Source organism: Dasypus novemcinctus, chromosome 13 (assembly GCF_030445035.2).
Source record: "Dasypus novemcinctus isolate mDasNov1 chromosome 13, mDasNov1.1.hap2, whole genome shotgun sequence".
Classification (NCBI taxonomy): domain Eukaryota; kingdom Metazoa; phylum Chordata; class Mammalia; order Cingulata; family Dasypodidae; genus Dasypus; species Dasypus novemcinctus.
The window spans coordinates 53,809,223-53,826,096 of NC_080685.1; the positions used below are offsets into that span (position 1 = coordinate 53,809,223).

At 40.0% G+C, this 16,874-nt stretch overlaps 1 long non-coding RNA gene across 3 annotated transcripts in view; it reads left to right on the forward strand.

Annotated features, from left to right (window-relative positions):
- LOC101414438 (uncharacterized) overlaps window positions 1-16,874 on the forward strand; it is a 44,451-nt gene that overhangs the window by 9,804 nt on the left and 17,773 nt on the right. The window contains exons 4-5 of one of the 3 annotated variants that reach the window (XR_002795432.3): window positions 6,312-6,379; window positions 10,441-11,035. The exons of 1 other annotated variant lie outside the window; for it this stretch is intronic. This is a non-coding gene — a long non-coding RNA (uncharacterized lncRNA). Of the gene's footprint in view, window positions 1-6,311; window positions 11,036-16,874 lie in introns of those variants that run through there. One more of the 3 variants, XR_011645502.1, reaches the window with a different exon arrangement.

Sequence of the window (16,874 nt, forward strand, 5' to 3'; positions counted from 1 at the left end):
AACAGCACTGAAATATATATCTGACTGGGATTATAAGGGGAAGTGTTAGATTATATATGTGGTAACAGAATAAAAATGAAAAAAAAAATTCATGTAACTACACTACATGAACAGTGAACCTTAAGTTAAACCATAGACTTGAATTAATAGTACAGTTTTAAAAATGTACTGTCATCAATTGTAACAAATGTTCCACACCAATACAAGGTGTTGGTGGTAGGGTGGTATGTGAGAATCTTGTGTTTTATGCATGATTGTTCTGTAAACCCGCAACTTCTCTAATAAAGAAAAAAAGAGAAAAACATTCTTCTCAGGCTTTATAGGCTTCACCCAACTGTCACAGGGCTCCATGGCACGGAGAAAGTTAAGAACTCCTTGACCTAAAGCATGTTAGAAAGCTCACAGCAGTACTAGTTACACAATTCACGGGGCACAGTGGAAAATGAAAATCCAAGGCCACTTGTTCAGAAAATGTTAGGCATTTCAAAATGGCAACAACAGAGCATTGAACTGAGTCCTGGGCCCTTCTGAGCACAGGGCTCTGGAACAGCACAGGTTGCCCACCCATGAAGCTCACTCATAAAGTTAGAAGAATTTCCAGAAAGGCTGAAGGCCAGGCTCTGGGGCTTTGCTGCCAGGAACAATATCCAGATGTGCTGCAGGACTGGTGTGGTGAAGACCCTGGGCGGCAGCTGCTGCAGCTGCTGGGCCCAGACCCTGTAGCGCATCCTGACGTCACACCCGTAGGAAGTGCTGGAAGCTGCCCATGAATCTGCTGTCACTGGTGTCTCAGGAAGCTAGGTGGAGCTTTCCCTCTCGTTGCCAAAATGGATCCTATGTGGCTCCTGGTTTTTCATATCACTAGCTTCAATCTAAAGTCTGAGCTAGGTGCATGCGATTGGCAGAGCCAGCACTCCAGCTGCAAGGGAGGCTGCCCAAACAAATAGCTATCATTGTTAGCCTTCATAGAAGGAGAACTCTCAGGGACAGGGATTCCCAAACACAGGAAAGGGGTTCAGATGCTAAATGGCTGAAAGGCATGACAGATGTCCTTGAGAGTACCCATGCACTCAGTGGGAACCTTGACCACTTCTGAAAAAAGTTCGTGGGTTGACACAGTATGTGGTCTCTGTCAGGTAGAAGAGGTTATATGGGAGAGAATACACACTAAAACATTTTTAACTTTCTGGTAAATTTGAGTGATTTCTGAGAACAATAAAGCAGAATATTTGGAAAAGATTATTTTTAAAAAATGCATAATCAATAGGTGTAGGACATAGGAATTTGGGACTTTTGCCAAATATTCTGTAAACATGAGACCAGGAAGAATGAATGGGTTCTACACTGTCACACAAAGATAAGGTCTGGTTAATTTAAGAGGGTCCTTGATGCAAAAGGGAGTCAATTTTGGATGACATAAAGTTGGTCCAAGTTGAGGGGGAGCAAGGGTTACTTTAGAAATGAGCTACCATGTGGTACTGCAAGGTGTTTCTCTAATACAATCATGGTTCTCAGTTGGTGCAATGCAGAATTATATTGGTTGGATGTGATTTTTGTTATAAATACAAAGATTCATTTTTCATCTTCTGTAACCATCTTCAGCTGTGACTGCTTTTCTTTATATGACTTGTTCCTAGTCTACTCATCCTTATATCTTCCCTGATCCCTTAGACTAGGTTAGGTTTCCTTGTTACATGCTATCATAGCACCTTAACTTTTCCTTCATATCACTTGTCACATTTGAAATGAACTATTTGTTTAAAGTTTTATTTATTTCTTATCTCCAATTAAACTCTGAACTCTATGAGGGCAAGAATTGCATTTCTTTCATTCTCTAATGCCTAGTGTAAGGATTTAGTTAACTATTTGTTGTTGAAGATTTTCTTGGGCCTCTCTGACTGCCCACAAGCAAGAGCCTCTCATGTGCTCTTCCTGCTGACCCTTCCAGTAAGGATTGTCCTCTATGCAATGTATATGCTTGGTAAGAAGGGCAGATGGGGAGGAAGGGGAAAGTTTGCTAAGAAGACATGGGGGGGGAGCAGATTTGGCCCAATGGATAAGGCATCTGCTTACCACATGAGAGGTCTAAGGTTCAAACCCAGGGCCTCCTGACTCATGTGATGAGCTGGCCCATGCGCAGTGCTGATGCGTGCAAGGAGTGCCCTGTCAGCACAGGGGTGTTCCCCGCGTAGGGGAGCCCCGCATGCAAGGAGTGCACCCTCTAAGGAGAACCGCCCAGTGTGAAAAAAGTGCAGCCTGCCTGGGAATGGCGCCACACACACGGAGAGCTGACACAACAAGATGACGCAACAAAATGAGACACAGATTTTGGGTGCCACTGAGAAGAATACAAGCAGACACAGAAGAACACACAGTGAATGGGCACAAAGAGCAGACAACTGGGTGGACGGGGGGACAGGGAAGGGGAGAGAAATAAAAAAATAAAGCTTTTAGTATCAAAAAAAAAAAAAAGACATGGGATAGGAACTAAAAGGAACTTCCTTAATCTGATAAAGGATATTGACAAGGATGCTGAGAAAACATATTAGTAAAGTATTGAAAGCCTTCTCCCTGGGATTGAATTTAAAACAAGGCTCTCACCATTTCTAGTCAATATTGTACTAAATACCTGAGCCTGTGCAAAAAAAGAAAAAAACAAAAGCAAAAACAAACCAAAAAAAACCCCAAACAAAAACAACCCCCCTCAAAAACAACACAAAACACTGTAAGGATTAGAAAGAAAGAAATTAAATGACTTTTATTTGCAGATGGCATAATTGTGTACATAGGAAATAGTTAATCTGTAGGTAAATTCTTAGAATTAAAAAACAAATTCAGAAAATTTTCTGGATATAAAGTCCATTTACAAGACTTAGTTTTATTTTTATATACTAGCAACAAACAATTAGCAAAATAAAAAAAATTACATCGTTTACAACAGCATAAAAAACATCAGTAATCTAGGGGATAACTATGACAAAGTTTACACATGACCTCCACACAGAAAACTGCAAAACATAACTGAAAGAAGTTGTAGAAGACCCAAATAAATTAAGAAATATACTATGTTCATGGATTGGAAGACTCAATATTGTAAAGATGTCAATTCTTTTTTGACATGACTGGGAAAGGGCCATATAGGAGGCTTTTGGGGCACTGGCAATAATGTATTTTTTTAAATTTATTAAATCTGGGTAATGGTTATATGGGTGTGCTTATTTTGTGAACATTTGCTGAGCTATATTCTTAAGATCCATGCAGATTTCTGTTTGCATGTCGTGTTTCAGTTAAAAAAAAAACGTTTATTAAAGAAGGGTATTTGGTAGCTCACAGAATTTCCAGGAAGACTAAAGAACTAACTCATGGAGACCAAGAAGGCAATGTGGAGGACATCACAGAGAATGGGCCAAAAATCAAACTTGTACATTTGTTGAGCAGGGACTGGACCTCTAGTCTCAGCTCATGACTCATTGCTTCCCTTCTCACTTTCAACTCAAAAGTAAATCACTAAGTACATGGTAGGTTTTTTCCTATCTCTCTGTGGTGGGTGGGCTGCTTTTTAAAAAGCACTAGGACAGAGCTGCCACCAGAGGGCTGGACAAGAGCCCAGCAGAGTACAAGCTGCTTTCCAGAGGGCTGAGAGACCACTGCACAGCTGTGAAAGGTACAGGTGCTAAAGGATCAGGAGACCCTTAAGGGTTGGGAGGGATCCTCCCTGACAAGACAGAGGAGCAGCACTTCCACCCAGAGGGTCTACCTGTGAGAGCGGCCTTGAGGAGCTGATGGGAACTGCCGAGGTAATGCCTGGGAAGGAGAAAGGGAAAAGCCATTTACCCATCACTTGCCATGGACTGAGTGTTTTATGTCCATTGCCCCTTTTATCCCTTATAATATTTGAGAGGGGTATCACTACCCTCATTTTACAAATTGGAGAGCCCAATTCCTGGAGTACCCCAATTTCCTTTGCCTTCTTAACATGTCACCTTGAGGGGAGAAAGGGTTGGTCACTATCTTTTGTTTGACCACTATTAGGAGGTTGGAGATTTTAGGCCTTTTAATAAAATTTTTTTGAGGTACTGGGGCCTGGGGATTGAACCCAGGACTTCAAATGTGGGAAGCTGGCACTCAACCACTGAACCACTGAGCCACATTGGCTTCCCTGATTTAGTTTTATCATTTGTTTTGCTTGTTGTTTGCTTTTGTTTTCTCGGGAGGCACCAGGAACCAAACCTGGGACCTCCCATGTGGGAGGAAGGCACCCAATTGCTTGAGCCACATCCACTCCTTAATATACTTTTCATTGGGGAGAGAGAATAATAATTCTCACCCCTCCCATCCACCAAAACCAAGGTTCTTCAGCAAAGAAACCTTGATTTTTTGATGCTATTTTTAAAATTAACTTTAATTTTGGAATAATTTTAGACTTACAGAAAAATTGCAAAGATAGTACAGAGGTACCATATAGCTTTCACCCAGCTTCCTCTTATGTTAACATGTAACCGTGGTGCATTTGTCAAAATTAAGAAACCAGCATAGACACAATATTATTAATGGACCTACATACTTTTTCAGATTTCCCCAGCTAATGTTCTTTTCATTTTTTTGTTCAGGATACCACATTGCATTTGGGAAACCTTGAATTTTAAGAGAATTTTCAGATTGCCAGTAGGGAATATGTCCCAGGATAGAAAAGGGGTTTTTATCTGTTCTTATTCAAACAGACTTCCAATCACATCTTCCTGTGGTGTCATATAAGTTTGTGCTCTGGGTCCTGCTTTGGGTTGAGGACAAAAGAGAATAAAAGTAGATGAGATATTGAGAGAATTTGGTTGTGGGATTCGTTTCCCTGGGTTGCTCTATTCACTGTTTTCCATAGCACCAAGCTTGTGTTGGCAAAATACGAAGTCATGGGGCATCTTATTACATATGTCTGGGCTTCTGCTTATCAATTGGGCTTCCTTGCTAATATAGTTTGTTTTCTCTTGCAATGGAATTATACTTAGATAATCTTATGTCTCTGGCAGAACCCTTTTTATAGTGTACTGACCTAGACTCCAGGTGCATTTGGAAATCTGTAAACTTTCAGGAGTTAGGCAGCCAAGGGTCCTTGTCATGGTTATATGGAACTGAGATCTCACACAATACATTGGTTATTAGAGTTGTTTGTGATGCTTCATTGGATAGATATAGTATAATCTTAAGTGCCTCACTGATAATTCAGCTCTCCATTAACAATCTTGATCATCCGTAATATAAAAATGTGAGCATATTACAAAACTGTGCATATAACTCTTTCCATCTGGTCTTATAACCCACCTAAATCTTAGGGCTTACCTTTAGAGTAATGATAATTACTAATTTTTACTGAGAATTGACCGTATGTTAAGCAGTCTGCTACACATACCTTTACATGTTTTTGTTCTGTGTTATTTTCACAATTCTGTGTGGTAGATATCACTTTTATGTTCAATTTATGGATGAGGAAAATTCAGTTAAGAAACTTAATTTCATCCAAAGTCACATAGTTTGTAAATGGAGAAGTCAGAACTTGAACTGAGCACAATCTAACTCTAAATCCAGTATTCTCCTAACCACCTTGCTACACTGAGCCAAGATATATGGACAGTTGGTGAAAACACATACACTTTTTGAGGAAATAACTCTCTATGCCCCCTTTAAGCAAAGATTGCTCAAGTTCCAAAAATCAGTAATTTACATCACTAATTAAATTCTTTCTCCATGCAGAACTCTGCTTGTTACTGTGGGAGATTGAGAGATAAAAGAAAATGAACTAAGTGCTGGAGTGGAAAGAGCTAGGAGACTTGAATTCTGGTCCCGGCTCTATCTTGACTGCTTTGGTCATCAGGTGATTCATTTGTGAAGTGAGGAGGAAGGATTAGATGAACTCAGAGGCTCTTTGAGCCTGTGGCCCATCTTTGTACTAAACATGGCAGGAAAGGATAAATGCCAGATATGGTCCCTGCCCTCAAGGACCAGGAAACAAAAGCTTCAAAAATACAGAACAATAGGGAATAATACAGTCGTAAATGGTCTGTCAGGGGCTATAAGAAATCACTGGACAAGTACATACTTAAGCCTCTTACACACTCAGCAATTTTAGGGATACAAAGACATACGTTATAATTTTTGCCCTTAATTGTACAAATTAGTTGGAAAAGCAGGATGTAAGCAATAGGAATAATGACTAATATAAGACATTAGATAATTAAGGGCTAAATTGTGTTGTGCATTCATTGTGTGATTATAAAATGAGAGCAACTAACATTTACTGAATTCTTAATATGTTCTAGCTGGGTGAGGACTAGGATGAGGCAAGAATGCAAAATTGAAGGGGTGCCATAAAACCTCAGTAATTGAGGTAAGTAATAATTAACGAACTATTTTCAAAAACCAAAATGAATGCAAAAAACTCACAATGAACAGAATATCAAAATTTTAAATGAAGACAGAAGATCAGTATTTTAAATGAACCAGCCCAGGACAATTCTGTGGTTCTCCTGGAGGGGTGTTCAGTACAGCTGTGCTTTTGCACCTGCTGCCTACAGGCTGGAACGCTCTGGGTGGGAGGGCTCTTCTCTCCCCACCCAGTGGGGTGTATGGAGCCTGGAAACTACTACATGAGAGCCCCACCCAGTACCACAGTTCCAGGGTGCTCTTCGCTCTCACTCGCCCAGGAATAGGATGTCCAAGGTTAAGTCCATCCCAACTGGCCTTTCTGACTGGCCCCACAGGAAGAAGAGCTCTGTGGTGTTTACAGTATCTCACAGCAAAGGAAGCCACGCTGAAAGCAGAGCCTATCTTAGCAGTGCTTATCATCTGAGGCCCCTCTGTAGAACTGAGCTCCATTTCCGGGCAGGAAATCAAACCACAGAAAGCAAGCAAGATCTTGATTTTCAAGATTTTCACCACCGTAAAGCAGCAGTCATCATCTTGGCAGGTGTACATCTAGAACACATTTGCCCATGGTAGGCAACAGGCATGGACCAGATGGACCCACAGGGCATTCACTGTGTGCTGGTGAGGACGAGAGGCTAGATTTCTGCTGTCTAAGACAGCTGGTCCTTATGGATGGAGGTTCAGGACAATGAGGCATTGGGGTGAAAAGGAAAGTCAGAATCGTAAATCATCTGAGTGGCTTACCTCTTTTTTTTACCCCTTGCATCCCCCTCCCCTGCCTTACTGTCTGTGTCCTTTGCTATGCGATCTGGGATTCGATCCTGGGCACCTCTGATGTGGAGAGAGGTTCCCTGTCAATTGCGCCACCTCAGTTCCTGGTCTCTGCTGTGATTTACCTTGATTCTCCCATTTGTCTCTCTTTTGTTGCATCATCATCTTGCTGTGTGACTCACTTGTACAGGCACTGATTCACCGTGAAGGCATTTGGCTTGCTTTGTGGGCACTCAGCTCACCATGCAGGCACTGGCTTGCTGCATGGGCACTGGCTCGCCATGAGGGCACTTGGCTCACCATGTGGGCACTGGCTCACCGCACGGCACACTTTCTCTTCTTCTTTTTTCACGAGGAGGCCCCAGGGATCGATCCTGGGTCCTCCCATATGGTAGGCAGAGGTCTTATCACTTGAGCTGCATCTGCTTCCCTCGTATACCTCTTGATGCCTGGAACACTTTTGCTTCCAATTCAGAAATTTTGCCAGTAAGATGCCAGCATTTAGGTACTGTGCTAATGAATGTTCATATAAACTTGTGGCTGTAAAAGAAAATCTGATGTTTTTCCAAACGATTTCCAGTTTCCTTTATTATTGCTTAAAAAAATAAGATGTTTATTGAAGTATAATCGTTATTCTGTGCTGATTCTAAATTACCTTTTTATACTGTTATCTATTTCCATCTCTGATTTTATGCTTCTACAAATACATTTGTCAGTCAACAAGTAGTTATTGAGAGCCCTGCAGAGCATCTAACGTAACATTTTTAAGCACATCATACTTTTCTTCATATTCTTCTAGTGTTATAACTTTGGTTTCTAATACAGTTTAAATGAGAAAAATCCTTTACTTGAAGGTGTTTGAGGTTCATAATCCAGAGATTGGTGCCTTTGGCAGGGAAAGGGGCAGTTTTAATTTATTGGCCTATTATATACCAGGCATTATGCTCCACAATTTACATATATTATTCACACCCATTCAGCAGGTAGGTGCTCTGAAACCTGTATTTTACAGCTGAGGACCCAGATTCAGGAGTGGCAGCCTCCTATAATTGGCGAAGAGTCAAGCCTGGACTTGAGCAAGTCCATCTAAAACTAAAGCCCTCACTCTTTTCCATGCATGATTTTTTAAATTATACTAAACTATCCTAATTTTATTAAAGGCAAACATGGGAATGATTGCTATTGAAAATAGATTGTCAGTTTTTCAAGGGCTAGGACTCTGTGTAAAACTATGCCATTTAATGATTTTTGACATATCTTTGTGTATTTGTCCCCGATATGTGAGAAATAGGACCCCTACTGGGATTTCTATCTAAGCATCTAGAAATGATGGGATGATTTCACACCCCTCCTCCGTCAGTCTGAAAGAACAGTTTACAGTACCTAATCCCAAATTCAAAAGCTGTTTGATGATGTTCATGATTCTAATCATGTATTCATTCTTTTTCGCTTGTACTCATGATACATAGGGTCTTCTCTGTAAATTATATTCTTTCTGTGTATCTTTCTGTCCTGTGTGTTTTTCTGCATGTCTTTTTGTGCTTCTTTCTGTCTTTCTGTGTGTCTGTCTGTGTCTTGTGTTTTTCCATCCTTGTGTATATGTGTGTGTTTGTTGTTGTGTGTATAAAAGCTCCTGGGACAAAGTAAAGGATAATTTATGCTGTGTAATTTATGAGGCACTGCAAGGCCATTCATTCCTTAGTCAATCAGTCCATTTTTATCAATAAATTTTTTAGCCCTTTTGTGTCCAAAGAGGGTCTGAAAGTTGCACACTGCTCACCCTTGAGGAGCTCTTAGGCAAACACACACACAAGTGACTGCATAGTGATTTATTTATTCCATATTAATCCTATGAAAAAAGTCTAATGGACTCCAGGAGAATAAAACATTAATTATATTGGAGGAAGGGTAAAAAAAAAAAAAAAAAAAAGGGAAGACCAGGGAAATCAAGAAAAGGAGGATTCATTAGCGCTGGATATTCAGCCATCTGCAAACATTTATTGGCCACCTAGCATTGGTCAGGTACTATTTGAGGCACTGGAAATGCAATGATAGTTAATACACAGTCCCTAGCTTCAAGGCACTCACAATCTAGAAGAAGGGAAAGACATGAAGCAACTGGTAGGTACCAAGATAGATGCACAAGTTACAGTGAGGCTGCAGAGAGATGGGGAATTCTCCCTGGTCTGTGCCCTCAGGGCAGGTTCAGGAAGGAACTCCTAGAGGAGGTGGGTTTAGCTGAGCCTTGAAAGATGTGAAGATGATTTCCAGATATTTGGGAGTGAGGAGAGAGAGAGTACTCCAGGCAGAGGGGACAGGTGAGAAGCAGAGAAGCATGAAACAGCAAAGCACATTAAGGAACTTAAAGTGGTCAAGTGTTGGAGAGAGGGGTGTGTGCAGGTGGGCAGCAGTGAAAAATGAGTCTAAGCTGATGGGCAAGGATCAGGAAACAGCAAAGGGCTTGTTTGTCAAGCTAATGAGTTCAGGCTTTATCCCGTGGGCCCCAGAGAGCCATCAAAGGGTTTTTAAACAAGAGAATGAATGATATAATCAGAAATGGCATTTGAATATATTTCCATCAATGTTATAAATGGAAGTAAATGATAAAAGTGCAAAATTGACATTATTTTCATGTATTTTTTAAGAAGTTTTTCCTTAAATATTTTATATATTAAAAGGGGAAGCAGATATGGCTCAAGCAGTTGAGAGTGCCCACCTCCCACATGGGAGGTCCTGGGTTCAGTTCCTGGAGCCTCCTGAAAAAATAAAAACAAACAAGCAAAACAAACAAAAAAAACCAACTCAGGGAAGCTGATGTGGCTCAGTGGTTGAGTGCTGACTTCTCACATGTGAGGTTCTGGGTTCAATTCCCAGCCCCTATTACCTCAAAAAAAAATTAAAAATGCAAATTATAAATTATAAATGCAACTAAATGCAAATAAATTATAAATGCAAATAAATGAAATTTTAAAATTACCCTTTTTATTTTGAGATAATTGCAGATTCACCTGCAGTTGTAAGAAATAATACAGAGAGGTCACATTTACCCTTTATCTGGTTATCTACCAATGGTAATATCTTGTAAAACTATAGCACAATATCACATTCAGGATATTGACATAGATACAGTCAAGATATAAAACATTTACATCACCACAAGGATCCCTCCTATTGCCCTTATATAACCACACACACATTCCTTCTCCCCCCACCCATTATTTAACCTCTGGCAAACTATTTTTCCTTTTACAGATGGTGCTTTTGGTGTCAAGTCTAAAACTCTGCCTTGCTCTAGATCATGAAGATTTTCTCCTATGATTTTTTTCTAAAATTTGTAGTTTTATGTTTTACATTTAAGTCTGCAACACATTTCAAGTTAATTTTTGTATAAGGTGTGAGGTTTAGGTTGAGGTTCAAAAGGCTGTATTTCCTGTTGGGTTGCTTTTGCACCATTGTTAAAAAGTGGTTGGAACTCTATGATGAAACTGAGAGCTACTGTGTGTAGACTTTGTATGGACTGTTCAAAGCATGGTGCACAGTGAACCCTGAGGTGTATGATGGATTGGGTTAACATTTCACTTATGTGAATGATCTCACATGAAAATATGCAAAATACTAATACATGGTGTTAACAAAAGGGTGGTTTGTGAGGAAATTATGCATAATATAACCTATGGACTATAAATAATAGTAATATTTGGATATTCTTTTATCAACTGTAATAAATAGTCCACAGTAACACAAGATGTTGATGGTGGGCTGGTGTTTGGGAATTTTCTATGTGATGTATGACTGCTTTGTAAACTCACAACTTCTCTAATAAAAAAAAAAAAAAAAAATATATATATATATATAAAGCAGTTGGGCCTATTTGTGTGGGTCTATATCTGAGTTCTCTATTCTGTTATACTGATCTATCTCCACCAATACCACAAAGTCTTCATCACTGTAACTACATAGTAAGCCTTAGAATCAGGTAGACTGATTCCTCCCACTTTACTCTTCTTTTTCAAAATTATTTTAGCTATTCTAGTTCTTCTGCCTTTCCATTTAAATTCTAGAGTGATTATGTTGCTAGCTACCAAAAATCTTGCTGGGATTTTTATAGGAATTGTGCAAAACCTGTATAACAACTTGGGGAAAATTGACATCCTTACTGTTGTGAGTCTCCTAATCCATGAACATGGTATGCCTTAATATTTATTTAGATTTCCTTTCGTTTCTTTAATCATGTTAGTAGGCACATTTTGTAGTTTTCAGCATATGAGATTAAAAAAAATACATATTTATTATTTATTCTCCCTCCCCTTTGTAGTTTGCACTTGCTGTGCTTATTCTTTGTGTGCTTGCCTTCTCTTCTGGAGGCATTGGAATTGAACCCAGGACCTTCCATTTGGGAGGGAAGCACCTTATTTTCTGAGCTACCTCTGCTCCCTGCTTTGTTTTGTCTTTCTCATTGTGTTTTCCTCCTTGTGTCTCTTTGTTGCATCAGCTTTCATGCCAGTCCTTCGTGTCAGCTCACTGTCTTGCTCACCTTCTTTAGGAGGCACCAGGAATTGAACCTGGGACCTCTCATGTAGTAGGTGGAAGCTCAATTGTTTGAGCCACATCTGCTTCCCAGCATACAAGTCTTGTACATGTTTTGTTAGATTTACACCTATCTATTCAATTTTTAAAAACCATTATAAATAGTATTGTACTTTTGATTAAGTTATCTGTCTTAGTCCGCCAAAGGGGTGCTGGTGCAAAATACCAGAAATCTGTTGGTTTTATAAAGGGTATTTATTTGGAGGAGGGGCTTACAGTTACCAGGCATTAAAGCATAAGTTACTTCCCTCACCAAAGTCTTTTGCCACTGATGTGTTAGAGCAAGATGGCTGCTGACATCTGCCAGGGTTTAGGCTTCCTGGGTTCCACTCTTCCCAGATCTTGCTTCTTTCTGGACTCAGGGTTCCTCTCCTCTCAGGGTTTGCTTCTGTCCAGGCTCAAGTTTCCTCTCATCCCAGGGCTTGCTTCTCTTTCCTCACAACCAAGCTCCTCTGTGTGCTTATTTCCTGGGGCTCCAGCTCAAGGCTCCAGCATCAAAAAATCTCCAACTCTGTCCTTTGCCATGCCTTTTATCTGTGAATCCCCACCCACCAAGGGGCAGGGACTCAATACTGTACTGATGTGGCCCAATCAAAGCCCTAATCATAATTTAATTAAGTAAATGTGGAACTTCAGACAGACCAGTTTACAAACATAATCCAATATATATTTTTGGAATTTTTAACTATATCAAACTGCTACACTCCACCCTCTGAATTCCAAAAAGGCATTACAATATTCAACAACAACACCCACAAAAATAACAACATTTTAAATCAATAACAATGCAAGTACTAAATCACATCACAATCAATTTAAAGAAATACTGATTTCTTTGGGCAAAGTCCCATCTGCTATAGACCTCTGAAACTTATAAAACAATTAATCTGCTTCCAATATACAAATAGACAAAGGATAAGCATTTTCATTACAATAAGGAGAAACTGGGAGGGAAACATGAGTTATGGTTCCAGAACCTGCAGGACATGCTTCATTAGATGTCAAAGTCTAATAGTCAGGAAGCAGGTGTGGCTCAAGCAATTGGGCTCCCATCTACCATATAGGAGATCCAGGGTTCAATGCCAGGGCCTCCTGGTGAAGGCAAGTTGGCCCATGTCGTGAGCTGGTCCACACGAAGTGCTGGCCTGTGAAGACTACTGCCCCACACAGGAGTGCTGTCCTGTGCAGAAGTGCTGTCCCATGCAGGAGTGCTGGCCCGTGGGGAGAGCTGGCACAGCAAGATGATGCAACAAAAAGAGACACAAAGGAGAGACAATAAGAGAAGCAGCATATCAGGGAGCTGAGGTGGTGCAAGAGAATGATTGCCTCTCTCCCACTCCAGAAGTTCCCAGGATCAGTTCCTGGAGCTGCCTAATGAGAATACAAGCAGACACAGAAGAACACAAAATGAATGGACACAGACAGCAGACAATGGAGGGGGGAGGGGGGAGAAATAAATAAATATTTGAAACAAAACAAAAGTCTGAGAGTCATTCTTAAGATGATGGTTTCTTCTCCTTGGTGCCTTATGGGAACCCACCCTTTCCACAGGCTTGCCCAATGGCCATTTTCTTGGTTCTACCCTCATTAAGCATCTGGGTGTTGACCAAGCTCCAGACTTCAACCTCCAATAGTGTTGGTGTGATGATGGCCACACTTTACCTAATCTTTGGGTTAGAGACTAACCCCCAGTACAGTGAGGTGAGGGCAGCATCCTCCCTAACCTTTGGCATACAGGCTCAACCCTCTCAGAACAATGAGTTGACCACCTGGCCTTCCCTAATCTATGGGAGACAGGTCCACCCCTCTCACACCTGTGGGGTGCTGAACTTAACTGCCCTAATCCTTGAGGAATGTGCTCCACCCTCTCTGTACCCTGGGGTGGGAAAACTCTCCCACAACATCGGGTGGGAACATCCACCCCTTCCAACTGCCAGGACAAACTCACCCTTTCTGTACACATGGGTGCGGTTCCTCTCTTGGCCCAAGGTGATGTCTTAATTGCAGATCTCAGCTTCCATGGTTTTCTTCTTAAAACTGTTTCTCCTTCAATCTCTCCTTTCCATGTCGCTTTTAGTCCAAGCTGACAGTGGTTTTGTTCATACAGCTCTCTCAAAAAGTTTGTTGATTTAGCATGCAAGAAGTAGGGGCCCAAGCCATCACATAGTAAGACTTTCATAAGTCTTTCCAAGATAATTGCATCTTCAATCTTGATTTACAAGTTCCAAGTTTAGTTAAGTCCTCCAATGGGGCATTATCATCTGGGAGCTTGATTTCCAGAGGCTTGGACTTTCCAGAATCAGTTTCCATTTTCTTTGTGCCCATCAGTTCAATTCTCAGCTTATCTCACTTGTCTAGCATTTTGCTATAAGTTGCAAGGAGCTCACATCCTCTGAGTTTACTTTGGAAAGTTCTTCAGCTACATGCCCAGGCTTGCCACTTTCGAATTCTGCCTTCCATATAACACCAGGAGTTAATCTTGCTAAGTTTTCTGCAACTTTAAAACACGGATTGCCTTTCCTCCAGTTTCCAATAAATGTTTCATCATTTACTTCTAAAGCATTGTAAAAAGTCTCGTTAGCATCCATATTGCTATCAACAGTCTCTTCAAAGCAATCTAGTCCTTTTCCATCAAGCATTTCACAATTCCTCCAAAAAATACCCATTATCATTTATAAAAAACATTCCAGCATTTGGGTAATTGCAAAAGCACTTCCCCACTCTCCGGTAACAAATTCTGTATTGTCAGGATTCTCTAGGGAAACAGAATCAACGAGAGATATTTTATCCAGAGTCTCTCACATGACCATGGGGATGCACAAGTCCAGGCTCTGTAGGTAGGCTGCAACCAGGGGCTCCAATGAAAGTCCAGTGAAAGTCCTTGATGAAATTCTGGAAGACATTGGCTGTCCAAAGATAAACTGGGAAATTCTCCTTGAATATTGGAATCACTTCCCCTTTTAAGGCATTCAACTGATTGGATAAAGCATCACTTATTGATCATGGCAAACTCCCTGATTGATACAATTGTAACCAGCTATCTATGTAGTAAAGTCAGTGGTGAGTAAAGTCTATAAATGCCCTTGTATTACAGTTAGCCCAGTGCTTGCTTGACCAAACAACTGGGCACAATTACTTGGCGAGTTGACACATTAGCCTAACCATCACAGTATCGATGTGTTCTTTGCTAGTATATAGAAATTCAGTTGATATTTGTATGTTTTTCTTATACCCTGCAACTTACTAAACTCACTTACTAGTTTTAGAAGTTATTTTGTAGATGACCTGGGATTTTTTATACAGACAACCATGTCATCTGCAAGTAGAGATGTTTTATTTCATCTTTTCTGATCTGTGTTTGCCTTTTTTTCCTTTTCTTGATTTAGTGCACTGACTAGAACTTCCAGCACTATGTTGAATAAGGGTGGTAATAGCAGACATCCTTTCTTTGTTCCAGATCCAAAAAAAGAAAACTTCAGTATTTCACCATTCAGTATAATGTTAGTTGTGTTTTTTCTTTTTTCTTTTGGTTTTGCAAATACTCTTTATCAAATTGAAGAACTTCCCATCTATTCCTTTTTTTCTGAGAGTTTATATCATGAATATATGTTGAGTTTTGTCCATTTTTTCTGCATTTATTGATGTAGTTATGTGATTTTTCTTCTCCGGACTGTTGATTATGAATTACACTAATTGAATTTCAAATACTGGACCTGACTTGCATCTCTGGATTAAACTCCACTTGACCATATCATATATTATTAAATTCTATTTGCTGAGATTTTATTAAGGGTTTTTGTGTCTATACTCATGAGGGATATTGGGGTGTTAATTTTTTGTGCTGTCTCTATCTGGTTTAGGTAGCAGGGTAATAGGTTCATAAAATGGATTAAGAAGTTCCCTCCTCATTTAATTTCTATATGAGATTGTATAGAATTGGCATTACTTTTTCATTAAATGTCTGGTAGAATTTTTCAGTGGAACCATCTGGACCTGAAGATTTCTTTTTGGGACTTTATGAATCACAAATTTAATTTACCTAATAGTTGTAGGGCTATTCATCTGATCTATTTCATAGAGTGTATGTGTTCATTTTGTCTGTGTTGTCATTTTATTAGTCAGCCAAAGGGGTGCTGATGCAAAATACCATAAATTGGTTGGTTTTTATAAAGGGTATTTATTTGGGGTAGGAGCTTACAGATACCAGATAATAAAGCATAAGTTACTTCCCTCACCAAAGTCTGTTTTCACATGTTGGAGCAAGATGGCTGCCAACATCTGTGAGTGTTATATTCCCAGTGTTCCCTGAGGCTCCATTAATTTTTTTCTTTTCAATTTATTTTCTTTCTGTTCAGATTGGGTAATTTCCATTGTTCTACATTCCAGTTTCCTTTTGAGCTTATTCACTGAGCTCTTTATTTCAGTTCTAAAATTTGTATTTCCATTTTCTTCTTTTTATCTTCTATTTCTTTGCTGGTCATTCTATATTTTTATTTGTTTCAAGAGTGCTCATACTTGTTAATTGAAGCATAATAATGGCTCCTTTAAAATCTTTGTAAGGCAATTCTAACATCTCTGTCCCCTTGATGTTGGCATCTATTGATTTTCTTTCATTCAGTTTGGGATCTTTTTGATTCTTGGTATGATAAGTGATTCTCAGTTGAAATGTGGGCATTTTTATTTTATGTTCTGAAACTGGACTTTATTTAAACTTTCTGTTTTAGCTGATTTTCTTTGATACCACTATGGCAGGGAAAGGGGGGCACTGCTTCTTTACTGCCCAGTGGAGGTAGAAGTTTGGGTGTTCTCCTCAATCTCTGTTGACACTCAAGGAGACTGCTGCTCATTACTGCCAGGTGGGAGTGGGAATTTCAGCTCCCCACGTTGTCTCTACTGACTCTGAAGATGTGGAAGAGCTTTCCCAGAGCTGTGTTGCAAGTTGTCAGAATGAATGTTCTGGTTCTCTACTTAATCTTCTCTGAATCCACCCTGGTGAGGGTGTTAGGGCACTTTATTACAGTTTCACAAATGTAGAAGTCTATGTTCCTATCAGATTTTTGCTGGTGTAGGTAGGAGCAGGGCCACAGATTTTTTTTTTC